We start from the raw sequence: 14,257 nt of genomic DNA, 5'->3' as shown, positions 1-14,257 counted from the left end.
CAGTCGTCTGGCCTCCTCCGTTTCTGCCAATTGTGACCTGTTTCTTTGTCTCCGCATTTTGGCTGCTTCCCTGTGTTGATAGAGTGGCCTGCGCGCCAGGTGTCCTGTAGGGCCCAGTGGCTCAGCCTCCCCAGTTACCTGGGGTGGACACTCTTGGTGCACTCTTGGTGCCTCGGTTGTTGTAGGATCACTGGGAGGAATTGACCTCCAGGCCAATTGGCTGTGGGAAGCAGCTGTGTCTGAAGTGGGAGAATGGACCCCCTCTGACCACTGGGTACAGTGGCTCCTGGATCTAAGGAGGTGCTAATTCAGCCCCTGCCTGAGGCCACACAGCAGGAACTACGAAGAGGCTCAGCTGTGAAGCAATGCAAGCCGCTGCGGGGCCTTGGGCCTTCTCTTGGAAGTTCCGGGTCTGGCTGGCCCGGCTGCAGTTAGGTAATTATCAGGTTGCAAAGTTCTGGGGCATTCACATGCAAAAGCCTCTGCCGCAGCCCGGGTGGGGCGTGGTCTCAGGGAGTCAAAGGGCGTAGAAAGAAGCAATGGCTGATTCTCCGCGCCCGGAGTCGCGCGTCTCAGTGTCCCCGCAATGGCTGCAAGCACCTCCGAGGGAAATCCGCCCCCAAGTTCGCCCGCTGCCGCCTGAGAGAGCAGCCTCTCCCCGTATGTGTCCTGGGTCCCCAGAGACTTCCCAGAACCGGAGATCAGAGCAGTCGGGAGCTTGTGATTCAAAAAGACAGCCGCGTCCTCAGGTGCCACCCCCTTTCCGCGTGCCCGAGCCGCCGCCGTACCTCTGCACTCAGCCTCCGCAGCTCCTCTGGCTCTCAGCGTGCTTTTCTTTTCTTCTAGTTGTAGAAATTACACTCAGCCAGCCTTCCTGTTGTTTTGGACGATGTTTGCTCCGTCCTTTGGGCTAATTTTCAATTGTTGTGTGGGGCGACTATTTCCCGGTGTTTATCTATGCCGCCATCTTAGTTTCTCCCCTACAATTCTTTGTATGAGGAAAAGGTGCCAATATTTGTCCTCAATTTCACAGCTATGATGCTCATTACTTAAAGAACTGCAGCCACTTGTGGTCCTTGCAGGGCCTGCTTGTCCCTGCTTGTCCCTGGGAAGCTGAAGGCATCATTAGAGTCCCCAGAACCTCAGGGACCAGGATGATGTCATGCTCAATGTGATCTGAGTCCCCTTCCCCCAGAAACAGTATTCACTGTGCCTGTTACCTGTAAGCCTCTCCCCAGGCAGAGGTCATTCTCACAAGGCTGGTGAGCTGAGCTGCAGGTGGAGATAAAGGCCAGAGATGGCTTGTGTGGCTTTCTGACCTCAAGCATGAGGCTGACAGTGGCTTCCATTTTTTCCGTTTCTAAATCAGCTCTGTTAGGGAAATGGTGAAGCAACACCAGACCTCTGAGATGGGTCCTATTTCCTTTTGGCCCATTGGAATGCACCCTCTATTCCTGTATAGCCTTCCTCAGAGTCCATGAAGGCAGACCTTAAATTATAATAGGTTGAGTTCTAACAGCTCATCTTGGGGATAGGTGTTCAAAACTTGAAACCCAACCAATGAAGTAATAACAGTGCTTCTATTTCCTTGGAATGAGTCCATTTGCTAGCCTCTATCCCCAAAAGTTCTCTTCTTTGTTTCCTTCTTCTTGGGGTGTTTCTGGTACACTCTGGGCTCACAGTCTGCTGAGCTAATCTCCAACACCAGCACATATATAGGGTGTCCCAAAATTCACGCAAGAAGTAATTTTGATAGAAAACACAGGTTTATAATTAAAAATTGTATATTTTTTGCCCTAACCGGTTTGGCTCAGTGGATAGAGTGTCAGCCTGTGGACTGAAGGGTCCCAGGTTTGATTTCGGTCAAGGGCATGTACCTGGGTTGCGGGCACATACCCAGTAGGGAGTGTGCAGGAGGCAACTGAATCGATGTTTCTCTCTCATCGATGCTTCTAACTCTATCCCTCTCCCTTCCTCTCTGTAAAACAATCAATAAAATATTGTAAATTTTTTATTGATTCATAAAGTATACAGTATAGGGTTATGTATGGAATAGCACATTGGGTAAATGGCCTCCACGGCTTTGCTGGCATATATGCAAAGCCGTGGTCTTCATTGTCCCTGTTCCTGGGCCATAATTGGTACTTGGTAATGCTTATCAAATTGAAGGGATTGAAATCAAAGGGCAACAGATATTAGAATCTGATTCAATAAACCAAGTAAAATTAGGCTTTTCTTTTTTTGTTGTTGTTGTTAATGCTCACGCAAAATTCAAATCTTGTGTGAATTTTGGGACACCCTATATTTCCTTTGAAATGCACACCCAGCCCAAGGAAAGAAAGGAACAGACAGAGGCAGTGCACTCTCTTCCTTTCCTTCCCCTGGACTCTTTTAAGAGTCACAGCGATGCCCCAGAAAGGGGCCTTAGATATAATCCAGCTCAACTCTCACCTTACAGGCTGGCAGCTTACATCCCCACTTCCTTTCTTCATCCCAAAGAACACATAGGACTGCCTGACATGAAGTTTTGTGTCCAAATTCTTGTGCAGATTGGGATTTGCCAGGCCAATTCATTCCCTGTCATTTATTTGTTCATGGCTTTTTCATGTCTGCCTTAATTCCACAATTTTTGAGGTTCAGCCTGGTGCTAAGATTCTTGCAAAAGATAACAAGCTAAGTCCTTGCTCTCAAGAAACTCATAGTCGAAGGGAGAGAGAGGTCATTAAAATACATAGGGAGCATTGCGTGTCAACAATCTGTCTGAGGCCAGAGAGGAGGAGTGGGATGGGAAGGCAGGGGTGTCCCATAGGAGGAAGGAAGGATGAACAGGAGAAGGCTAGGGCTGGAAAGCGAGTGGGGCCACACCTGCACTGTCAGGATTGTGAACTCCTCAAAGGCTTCTGAATTCATGAGTTTTGTTTCCATAATATCAACATAGAGTATTTCGTTCTGGGCCCAGCTCAGCATAGAACCAGAAAAGCTGGATTCGTCATAGGTAGCAATGTGACCTTGGCCAAGTCCGTTATCCTCCTTGAGACTCAGTTTCTTCATGTGCAAAATGGCTTTAGTCATTCCCAACATACAGGTTTATTGTGAACATTAAACGAGATCATCTATGTCAAGAGCCCAGCAGAGTACCCGGTTCTTGTAGGAATCATTATGTAACAGCTGAATGTTGGTACTGTATTGGTTCAGGCTGTGACTCCAAGAACATAGGGCCCACCATTTCCACACCCTAAAGTGAGGGAGGGGGGAACCCAATGCAGCTATATAAAGGGACTGACAGCCTGTTTTGCAAACCTCAGCTTGTAACTGAATCCAAGGTTCAGCTGCCTGTCACCACAAAAGCCAAACTCCTGTGATAGGTATTGGTGAAAGTGTCGGCCACCTAAGAAGATGGGGGACTGTTGTTACAAAGCCCGTCTGAACATCTCAGAGCAGACAGAGGATTTTATAAGGAGGGAGAAGGAAAGCAGAGCAGAGAGATCAAGGGAGGGGTTGAAAAGTTCTCTACATGCAGACCAGCACAGTCCATTCTGATAAGGATCTCAAAACTGGTCAAGTGATAGTCTGTTGTGCATCATCCTGGTTTTTATCATCTGATTTTATGTTTTCCTGGTTATACAGTTGAAGGTCAGCAAATCTCCTGGAACTGTGATGACTGAAGGTCAGAGCCTGCATCTTCTGAAGTTAATTCCTAGGAATCTTATACAAACACTAGAGGCCCAGTGCATGAAATTTGTGCATGGGTAGGGTCCTTAGGCCTGGCCAGTGATCGGGGCCTTCCTTCCCCGACTGTCGGTTGTTGGTTGCTGGCCGGGGCCTTCCTTCCTTCCACATCACCCCCTGGTGGTCAGCACATGTCATAGCGAGCGGTGGAACTCCCGTTGTTGGTTGAACTCCTGAGGGAACAATTTGCATATTATCCTTTTATTATATAGGCTGCTGTTTATCTACAAGCTACATATTAGCCAGAGTCAGCATTTACAGAAACAATATCAAATGAATGATGGGGTGGGTTACAACCCGCCACTGTTACAAGCTGACTTCCCTCTTTCCCAGCCTATAAGAGAAGTTGAACACTATGAGCAGGGCTGGGATTAATGGGAGTATTTCTCTGAGGAGCATTATTAGGGTGCTGTGGGTCCCACCTTCCCCCCCAATTCCCCAGCTCCCTACATGCACTTCTACGACCACAGGGGAGACCACAGGGGAATCAAGAGCATGCCTTTCACTTACCCCAGCACTAAGGAAAGGAATTTCACCGGGACAACCTGGAATACCTCCTACGTGACCCCTGGATCTTGGAGGTCACAGTGGGCTGGCGTCTGGTTGGTGCTTGAAGAATCATACTGGGCGGGTTACCTGTTCTGATGACAGAATAGAGAGAGGCTGCTGCCTCGGGGCCAGCCTGAGCCACAAACTTTGTTGGAACAAAGCGGGTGTGTGAATCTCCTGAGGACCAGATGACCTTGTGATGACCTGCCTGGAGTTGTCTCAACTTCTGTCCCAAAGAGCCATCTGGAAGGGAGAGGGGCCCCAACAAAAATAAGCTGGCCTGTGCCCTCCACTCCTGCCCAGAGACGGCTAGAGCCAGAGCAATCTGTTAGGAAGGCACCCCCCACCCACCCACTACAAGGGAGCTGCAAGTAAGAGGAGCCAGAAATGGGGCATGCCTGGCTCTCTAAGGAACCCTCCAAAGTGCTGCAAGGCAAAGTCAGCCCTGAACACCTGAGTTCCCGAGGGCAGCAATTCACCATCAGGACTGGGGCAGCCTCAGAAGACCCTACTTTCCCCATTCTCCTCCCCACCCCCTCATCCCCATTCTGGCAGCAGGGGAAGAACGCAGGGCAGAGGGGTGGGGAAGGAGCTGACCCCGGCCCCAAACACCCCTGGTGGGGGGGCAGGGAGAAAACGGTACGTTCTAACAAAGTTGGACATGTTGATGGGATGTACTAATTCCTGATGAGGCTGCTTTGGGAATTAAGAGTGTAAGCAGGCAGTCACGGGCTTTGCCAGGATTTTCATCCAGGAACAATTTGTTGCCTCTCTCAGATCTTGCTTGTTTAACTTCATGAAGATTTTACTATTATATAGTTCACTGAATACACCACTCAGTAAGCTCAGAGCCTTACACAGCTGATCTCGGCCTGACAGGCTCTTCCCACCCCTGCCCTCCTAGGGAAACCCTGTTCCCTCATCTGAATCAAGCTAAGCCTTGCCTTTCCAGAGTTTCTTGAACTTCTCTCTACCCGCTTTCCTTACAGAGAGAGAAATGCTTTTTTTTTTTTATTCCAGGAGGGCAATGCCCCAGCTTGGGGGGAAGATGCTGTTCTTTGATAATTTTTTCTGCCATTCCCACACAGTAGTTGTTGTTTTTTAATTAACTTTATTGAGATACAATTTACCAACAATAAACTCATGTTAAGTTCAATGAGTTTTGCAGATATATAGGCCCATGCCACCACTGCCACAACCAAGGTAGAGAACATTTCCGCCACCCCAGAGGTCCCCGTGGCCCTCACACACCCAGCCCAGGCAGCCCCTGACACACTTCGCATCACTGCAGATGTGATCTGTCTTTCCCCAGAGCTTCGTATAAATGGAATCATGCAGGACAACCCAGGCTTACTCAGGAAAAATCTCTCTAGATAAGAAGAAACCAGTTTTTTATTTTCCTAGAAAATAAGAAAATCCATTTAACCTTGGCCACTCTATCATGGGTTAGAGCATCCTTCTGAAATGCTACGGTTTCAGGTTAGATCTCTGGTCAGCGCACATACAAAAATCAACCAGTGACTGCATAAATAAGTGGAACAACAAACCTCTCTCTCTCTCTCTCTCTCTCTCTCTCTCTCTCTCTCTCTCTCAATAAATTAAAAAAATTTTTTTAAAGAAAATCCATTTAAAGTGTGAGTTGTTTCCTTCTAACAAGCAAACCACTATTCATTCTCTCTGGAAAGTGAACATACTGTAAATAATTTTCTTGACTATATATTTCAATTGGTTCAAAATCTCTGCCTCCTCCCTCCTCACCCCTCCTTCAGTTTATGTTTCCATTTTCCTCTGATGTCTTGTTTATTTTGCTAGAATTTGAAAGTGTTATTGATGTTATGCTTATGGGTATTTCTAGTTTCCTTTAACCTTGGGATACAAATTGATTTTTCGCGGGCTAATTTCATCTTCAAGATTCCTTGGCTTGAATTTGGCCCATTCGTTGATCTAAAATGGTTGCGAAGCCATGGAGCAGAACGAGGCAGATCCTAACCTACGTGGTGAATGAAAGTCACCGTGGCTTTCGTCACTGTGGCAGGATTGTATGTGTTTCTTCCTATGCTGCCCTTCTGTTAAGGCTGCCTTTACAGTCCTCCCCGTCTCTGCTGTCCCTTTAAACCTAAATGCTGCAGGTGAGAGCAAACCAGCTCTTTCTCCACTGTTCTGTCTGTGCTCCTGAGCGGGTCAAGGAGGGAATGTACCAGGATGACCCAGAGGTGATCCCAGCTCCCTGGCTCCAGCACCGTCCACACACAAAGCAGCACGCAGCACACAGAACTCAGTGGCTGGCCAGCCGTGACCTTAGCTGAGGGGGCAGGCGGCCCCCTCATCTCCCAGCACCCAGCCCTTCCGACAGACCTCCCGTGTTTACAGCATCCTTTGTGGGTTCCCCTTCTAGGGGTTTCAGCCCCTGGGAATTTTGCACTGGGGAAGGGACAGCTGTAGTGCTAGAGGCCAGGATATGCATAAGGCAAATCCTTTTCCTGTTCCCAGCTTTTCTCTTTGTTCCTAACCTGATTCAGTTGTTCTGCTGTTGGCAATTGCCTTTTGTTCAAAGGCAAGGAGCACAATGTTGCTGTTTTATTATTAGTCACTAACCCTGATGGCGTACCGTGTGGGATGTCTGCTCAGCGCTTCCCAATGCCCACTCTGAGAACAGTATCCCCTACTCCATGCGGATTTGCACTGTGCAACCCCCACCTCCACCCCCCTGCCAAAATCCTTGCCATCAGACACGCACGCCTGACTGAAATTGGGCCAGATGGGTTCTCTTGCTTGGACATTTGAAATTGGGATTGAAGGAGGGTTGGTTTGTCTCTTTTTCACCCCAAGAAAGGCGGGATGGCCAGTGCTCAGAGAGTAGAGTCTCTGTCAGGGAGATGGGCAGATGTGGCCTTGTGGACAGATGCAGATGAGGACATGAGTGACCACATGGTGTCAGCAGCGGGAGGCACATCCATGTACAGGGAGAAGGAGAGAGGAAGAGAGAAGACTGGCAGGGTGAGGGGTGAGTGGGGGTGGGGTGGGGAGGGGGAGGGTTCCCAGAGTCTGTTGGTTTCCAGGTCCAGGTTCAACCCAGCTGTCCTTCTGTGTTGGGTTCTATGTGATCTCCCTGCAAACTGGAATGAACTTCCTGGTTTTGCTTAAGGGAATTTGGAATCGTTTCCTGTTCGTTTACAGGAAAAAGACTGAATAAGATGCAACCTGGGACCAGGAAATGAAGCCGCACCTAATCACATAACTGGCTCATTTCAGGGCCTGGGAACAAGGATCCCGCCTCTCCCGCAGCGGGGGAATGTTTGTGGGACACAGACTGAAGCCACTGGTGAAGTTAGTGTCTGTTGTTTTGGGAACTTAGACAACTTTGTCCTGAATCTGAGGCTTTAGGGGGCTTGAAAGGCCACCTCGAGGATGTCCGGCTGTGCCAGCTCCTCCCTGGGACTTCAGGAAGGTGCACGGGAGACATGAAGCAGTCCGACGCTGCCTGACTTAAAGCCGGTAACGGAAAACAGGTCAGTTATGCAACCCTGCCCCTGGCGTTCATTATGCTGATAGTATAGGAGCTAAGAACACTGCGAGTTCATTCTCAAAATTCACCGTGGGACTTCCTGAGCTGCCGCACCTAGCACTGTGCAGCCACCGACGCTGAGCACTAATGTGGCCACCAACAACGAAGCAGCCAGGCCCTGGCCATTGCAACCAGGTCCGTTGAGACATGCTAGGGCAGTGGTTCTCAACCTTCCTAATGCTGCGACCCTTTAATACAGTTCCTCATGTTGTGGTGACCCCCAATTTCATTGTTACAAATTGAACATAATTAAAGCATAGTGATTAATCACAAAAACAATATGTAATTACATATGTGTTTTCCGATGGTCTTAGGCGACCCCTGTGAAAGGGTTGTTCAACCCCCAGAGGGGTCGCAACCACAGGTTGAGAACCGCTGCACTAGGGGCTTTGGGGAACCCTGATCCTTCAACACTTTCACCAAGTCCGTCTGCTGCGTCCTCTTGCTGGACAGAGGCGGCGGTGCCTCCCCTGCACAGCAGGCTTGAGGACCAGGCTGAGGATGCCCCACTGGGCTAATGAGGCCTCTACATCCTAAAGTGAAACCCATTAAGCAAAATATATAGCAGGCATCCTAAGAAACGGAAGTCCCGTAGACACAGCCTGCCTCTGGCTGGCCAGCTTACCGAACTGTCTAGAAACGGCTTCCAGCAAATCGAATCTCCCTAAATTAAGTCGAAGGACTGCTAATGAAGGTTTTACAGGCTTTATGCTGCCAGGAAAACTTCAAACCTTGAGAACAGCGTTTTTAAAGTGGCACAGATCCACATTAGGAGCTTCTCAGTCCCTCAGGCGAGCACAGGCCCAAGCTCAGAGGCTGCTAACTCCACAGCCAGTTCATCTCCAATCTCCTCCCAGGGGAGGCCCAGGAGGACCCCACACAAGGACCATGTCCCCAGGAGCAGATCCTGGAGTGGCTGCACTGGCTAACCAAGGGCTCCCCCAGAGGCCGGCAGGAGTCACGGTGAGCTGCCGTGAGCTCTGTCAGGGCCCTTCCTTCTTCGTTCTTCTGGGAGCTTATTGTCCACTCTCTCTCCTCGTGTTCTTTGTCCGGCGGGACACAGGTGGCAGATTTTATCACTCCCCCATAGACTAGACCACCTGGAGACTGACTTGGAGGGGAAAGGGACATGGCCTGGGGTCAGGGCCTCCATGGGAGATGGCGAAGATGTTTGTGTTGGCAGACACGTCTGTGCTGTGTGACCCCACTGTCATGGGATGAGGAGTAGGGCTGGTTGATTTTATTTTCCTGAGAATTTTGAATTGAATCAAAGAGAGAACGAATGGATTTCTCTGTGTGGCTAAACTACAAAGGATTTCAGCACTGCTGCCAGGTAAGCAAGGAGTTTTTCATGGTTGTGAGGCAGTCATGTGCCTGGAGGACCAGAGATGGTGCCTACAGCAGGGATGGTGCCTATAGCAGGGATGCTGCCTACAACAGGGATGGTGCCTACAGCAGGGATGGTGTCCACAGCAGGGATGGTGCCTATAGCAGGGATGGTGTCCACAGCAGGGATGGTGCCTATAGCAGGGATGCTGCCTACAACAGGGATGGTGCCTACAGCAGGGATGGTGTCCACAGTAGGGATGGTGCCTATAGCAGGGATGGTGTCTACAGCAGGGATGGTGTCTACAGCAGGGATGGTGCCTACAGCAGGGATGGTGTCCACAGTAGGGATGGTGTCTACAGCAGGGATGGTGTCCACAGCAGGGATGGTGTCTACAGCAGGGATGGTGTCTACAGCAAGGATGGTGTCTACAGCAGGGATGGTGTCCACAGTAGGGATGGTGCCTATAGCAGGGATGGTGTCTACAGCAGGGATGGTGTCTACAGCAGGGATGGTGCCTACAGCAGGGATGGTGTCCACAGTAGGGATGGTGCCTACAGCAGGGATGGTGTCTACAGCAGGGATGGTGTCTACAGCAGGGATGGTGTCTACAGCAGGGATAGTGTCCACAGCAGGGATGGTGTCTACAGCAGGGATGGTGTCTACAGCAGGGATGGTGTCCACAGCAGGGATGGTGTCCACAGCAGGGATGGTGTCTACAGCAGGGATGGTGCCTACAGCAGGGATGGTGTCCACAGCAGGGATGGTGTCTACAACAGGGATGGTGCCTACAGCAGGGATGGTGTCCACAGCAGGGATGGTGTCTACAGCAGGGATGGTGTCTACCGCAAGGATGGTGTCTACAGCAGGGATGGTGCCTATAGCAGGGATGGTGCCTACAGAGGGAAGGTATCTACAAACAGAGAGAAAGGAAGCAGCTTTGCAGAGAGGCTGGGGTTTGGTGGGGTAGCTGATTCATGAGTACCTTCCTGGTTCTTGCTTCTCAGGAGGAAGGGTTGCATTTTTGCTTTATATTCCATGAACTATCTCTGACACTTCCTCAAGCTCCAAAAATAGAAACACCTTTAATTTTGAAATAATTATAGGTATAGAGTAAGTTGCAGAAGGGTCCCATCTACCCTGCACTATTTCTCACATGGTTAGAACTTCCATAACGCTAGTATAATATCAAACCAGGAAATGGACATTGGTACACTGTATGCCATAAAGATCTTCTTACTGTTTTCCCTATATATTCACCCCTCCTTTCACCACTCCTAATCCGTGGCAACTTCTAATCTATTTCCATCTCTATAATTTTGTCATTTTGAGAATATTCTTTTTCTTTTTAACCCTCCCCCAAGGATATGTTTTTATTGATTTCAGAGAGAGAGAGGAAGGGAGAGGGAAACCACAAGGGAGAAATATCATTGTGAGAGAGAAACGTCGATCGGTCCTACAACACCCAACCAAACTGGAGATTGAACCCAAATCCTGGGTATGTGCCCTGACCAGGAATCTAACCTGCAACCAGCTAAGCCACACCAACCATGGCTCACTGTCACCATAAATTGCCTTTTTAAATTGCCAGTAAGTGAACCGCCCCCCCCCATGTGTTTATTTGTTATCTGTATATCCTCATTGATGTGTCCCTTCATGTCTTTGCCCACTTTCTAATGGGGGCGGGGGGGGCGGGGGTTACTGTCAAGTTTTAATATAAATTATCTTGTTTTGTTAACAAGTTTGAAATGGGCTTCCGTTCCTTGCAAACTCATGGGTATTCTGCTTTTGTCTTTAGTGACAATCATAACAATAGCTAACATTTATTGAGCACATACTTTGCAGCAGGCATGTACGTGACTCACAGGTTTTAGCTCACTTTATATATGTTGTTTTTATGAACATTATATGGTATTGTTCTAATCATTAACTGCCATTACAATGCAGTTTATAAATAATTAGCATAAACAAATGGCTCCCGCAATCCATTGCCTAAATTCCAACTGACTGAGTTTGTGTTGATTGAAAAAATATCTAAGCCACTAAGGTCACAAGAGTGCAAGAATCACAGCAGCTGCTCTTCAAGTGAAACAGCGTTCACAGTTTAAAAAAAAATTTCATAGTGCAAACGTTTTTCTTTGTTTTAAGTCAATCCCTGACAATGTTCAGTTCAACACATTCTATGGGGGGGGGGGAAATCCTCCAAGCTTCCGTCTCCTCCTAAAATAAAAGCAGAAAATAAATGCCCATTTACATTGGGTAGTTTCTATAAACCACACGAGTGTGAATGAAGCTGACACACACGCAGTGTTCAGATATATTCTGAATGCCTGTGTGAGGCTAGGACAGTATTTCCTGAGGGTCCCCAAGGTGAGTGTGCAGTTGGCCCTACAGCAGAGCTACCTCTGTGACGGGCAGGTCCCTGAGGGGCTGGGCACTGCCCCCTGTGGCCTGGGGGCTGTACATGTGAGTTATTGTGAGTCAAGGCAATGCCTGCCTTCTGGATAGTCAATCATCTACTGACTGTTTGCTGCTGCTTCTTTCCACACTTGGAAACTGACAGGAGGATGTGGAGTCCCCGTTCCCACACGTTGGTCACGTTTCACCCTTGGAAGAGGTCGATGATGGCGAGCCCGCGGGGCAGCCAGGCGGCACATGGGCATCAGGGAATGACCACACCTGCCCCACCCCAGTGTCGTTGCCACAGTGCAACCTGCGCCGTGAAAGGTGGCGTCAACAGAGCGAAGTCACAGGTGTGTGCATTGGGGGCCCACGTCCCTCTGACTGATGCGTAGCCACTGCGTTTAGGAGGGTCCAGTGGCTGTGGCTCTACCTCTCCGCCCTCTTCCCGTTACTATTTCCCCTCCCCCATGTCAGTTCAAATCGAGCCTCACTACTCAGCAGCCAGGCTGTTTGCAATTTACCTTTCCTTTCTGGCTCTGGGGTGGCAGGGGAAGCCCTTTCTCGCAGGGCTGATGTGAGCTTTGCCGATTACTGTACCTATTACCAGGGAAGAGGGAAAGGGGTGCTGTTGTTTCATGGGTACAGAGTTTTAGTTTGGGAAGATGGAAAGTTCTGAACAGTGGTGATGGGAGCAAAACATTGTGGGGGCAACTGATATATATCCACCTCCCATCGTAGCTTAGCACTCAGATGGTAGCTAGCGAATTCTAGAAATGGGGCAGCCCTCCTCACTACCCTTAGCCCCCCACCTTGGTCTCTGCCCTCAGGTCATGACGTTCTCTCCTGTCCATTCCCCCACCCTGTCCCAGCCACACCCTCCTATCAGTCAGTTGGGGGTGGGGGTGGGGGGGATGCAGACAGAGTGCTCCCCTCGCCTAGTAGTGCAGGATCTCTCATTGGCTGCCATCACCATGGCAACTCACTGTCTCCTCCCCCACCCCCTCCCTTTCCAGAGCCTGCAGACTTGTGGAATTCCAGACTTCCAGGGCTGGGAGGGAAGACGAAAGAGAGTCGGGGGAGGGGAGAGAGGCTCCCCTGACTGCAAGGGCAGCCGCAAGGTTCCCGTCTGCCTGGATTCCCATTGCAGCCTGGTGACCAGTGTGGTCTCCGTTGTCTCTCCATGTTGAGAAACCACTCAGCTACTCATAGGCACGCCTGATCCCCTCTGACATGGGCCAGCCCAGGCCCCAGGGCCCCGGGTTCGTGGCATGAGAAGAGTGTTGTTCAAACAGAAGACCGGTTTCCTGCTGCTGGCCTTCCGGCACTGATGGGGTGACACAAAAGCCCCAGCGTGGGGGAGCTCTGAAGCCTCCCAAGACGTCGGGGTCATTGCTTATTCTGGCCACCCCTGAGCGTGGTTGGTCAGAGGGGGCAGCCTGGTGCTCTCCCCACCTGATGAGCCACACGGTGGGTCTCAGCTGTGGGGTGCAGGCCAGGGTCATGCCGGGGCCTGAGAACCTACTGCTTCCCAGGCTGCCTGCAGTGACCACACCGCCCTCCTACATGCATGGACTGCAGTGTGCAGATGCTCAGCGGTGCTCTTGTAGTTTGAAAACATAACTTAAAAGCAAGGTAACCTTTGGTCATTATGCGTATTCTCAGGCAGCAGGGGGGTGGTGGTAGAGCGTGGGGGTCCGTGAAATTGATTGTGGTTGAACTGACCCTCCCTGAAGAGGGCGAGGCCACGACATTCTGACACGTGCTTCAGTGTTGGATGAACCTGGAGGACATGATGCTAAATGAGATAAGCCAGGAACAAACGAATGAATCTTGTATGATTTCACTCCATGAGGTAATACATGAGGTAATGAAACTGCTAGACTAGGCAAATTCATTGAGACAAAAGGTAGATTAGAGTTGGTGGGGCGGGGGGGGTGAGAAGGGCAAATGGGGAGCCACTGTTTAATGGGTACAGAGTTTCCGTTTGGAAAGACAAAGTTCTAAGATAGATGGTGGTGATGGTAGCACAGCAGTGTGAATGTAGTTAATGCCCCTGAACCGCACATTTAAAATGGTTAAAATAATAAACTTTATGTTATATATATTTTACTACACACACAGAAATGTGTCCCCACCCCAGCCAAAAGGGGGTGAGGCAGAGCTGGGTGGTGGAGCAGTCCCACCTGCCGTGGGAGTGCGGGATGGAGGGCACACCCAGGGAGCTTTGACAAGGAGGAGCATTCTGGAGGGGGGGGGGGGGCTTGCCTCACGGCCTGTCTCCCGCTCAGCCTCCTCACCCTGCACCTCCAGCTGCCTGGCTCAGGGTGAGCAGGTTGAGAGGTTACACCTGGGGCTCCCTGCCCCCATTCCCTGAGGGAACTAAAGAAGCTACAGTTGGATGACCCATTGCCTCCCCTCAGGGGTCCGCCTCATTTAGGAGGCCCCCAGGCAGTGATGACCTCAGCTTCAGTCCCGATCGGGAATATCAGGAGGGCTGGCTGGGCGGTGCAGACCCACCCGCTCTGGTCAAATAGTCACAGCACAGGAGCGGCCAACAGCACAGCGAGGTGGGGAGAGGGAAGCCCTGCTCTCGTGGGACCCCCGTACTGCACCTTCCCCACCCCCATGGTCTGAGGCACCTGCAGCCCCTCCTTGCCTTCTGGGTCCCTAGGCAAACCCACCAG

This window comes from Myotis nattereri, assembly GCF_964212035.1.
Source record: "Myotis nattereri genome assembly, chromosome: 5".
Lineage (NCBI taxonomy): Eukaryota > Metazoa > Chordata > Mammalia > Chiroptera > Vespertilionidae > Myotis > Myotis nattereri.
Note: the sequence above shows the minus strand (reverse complement) of the source record.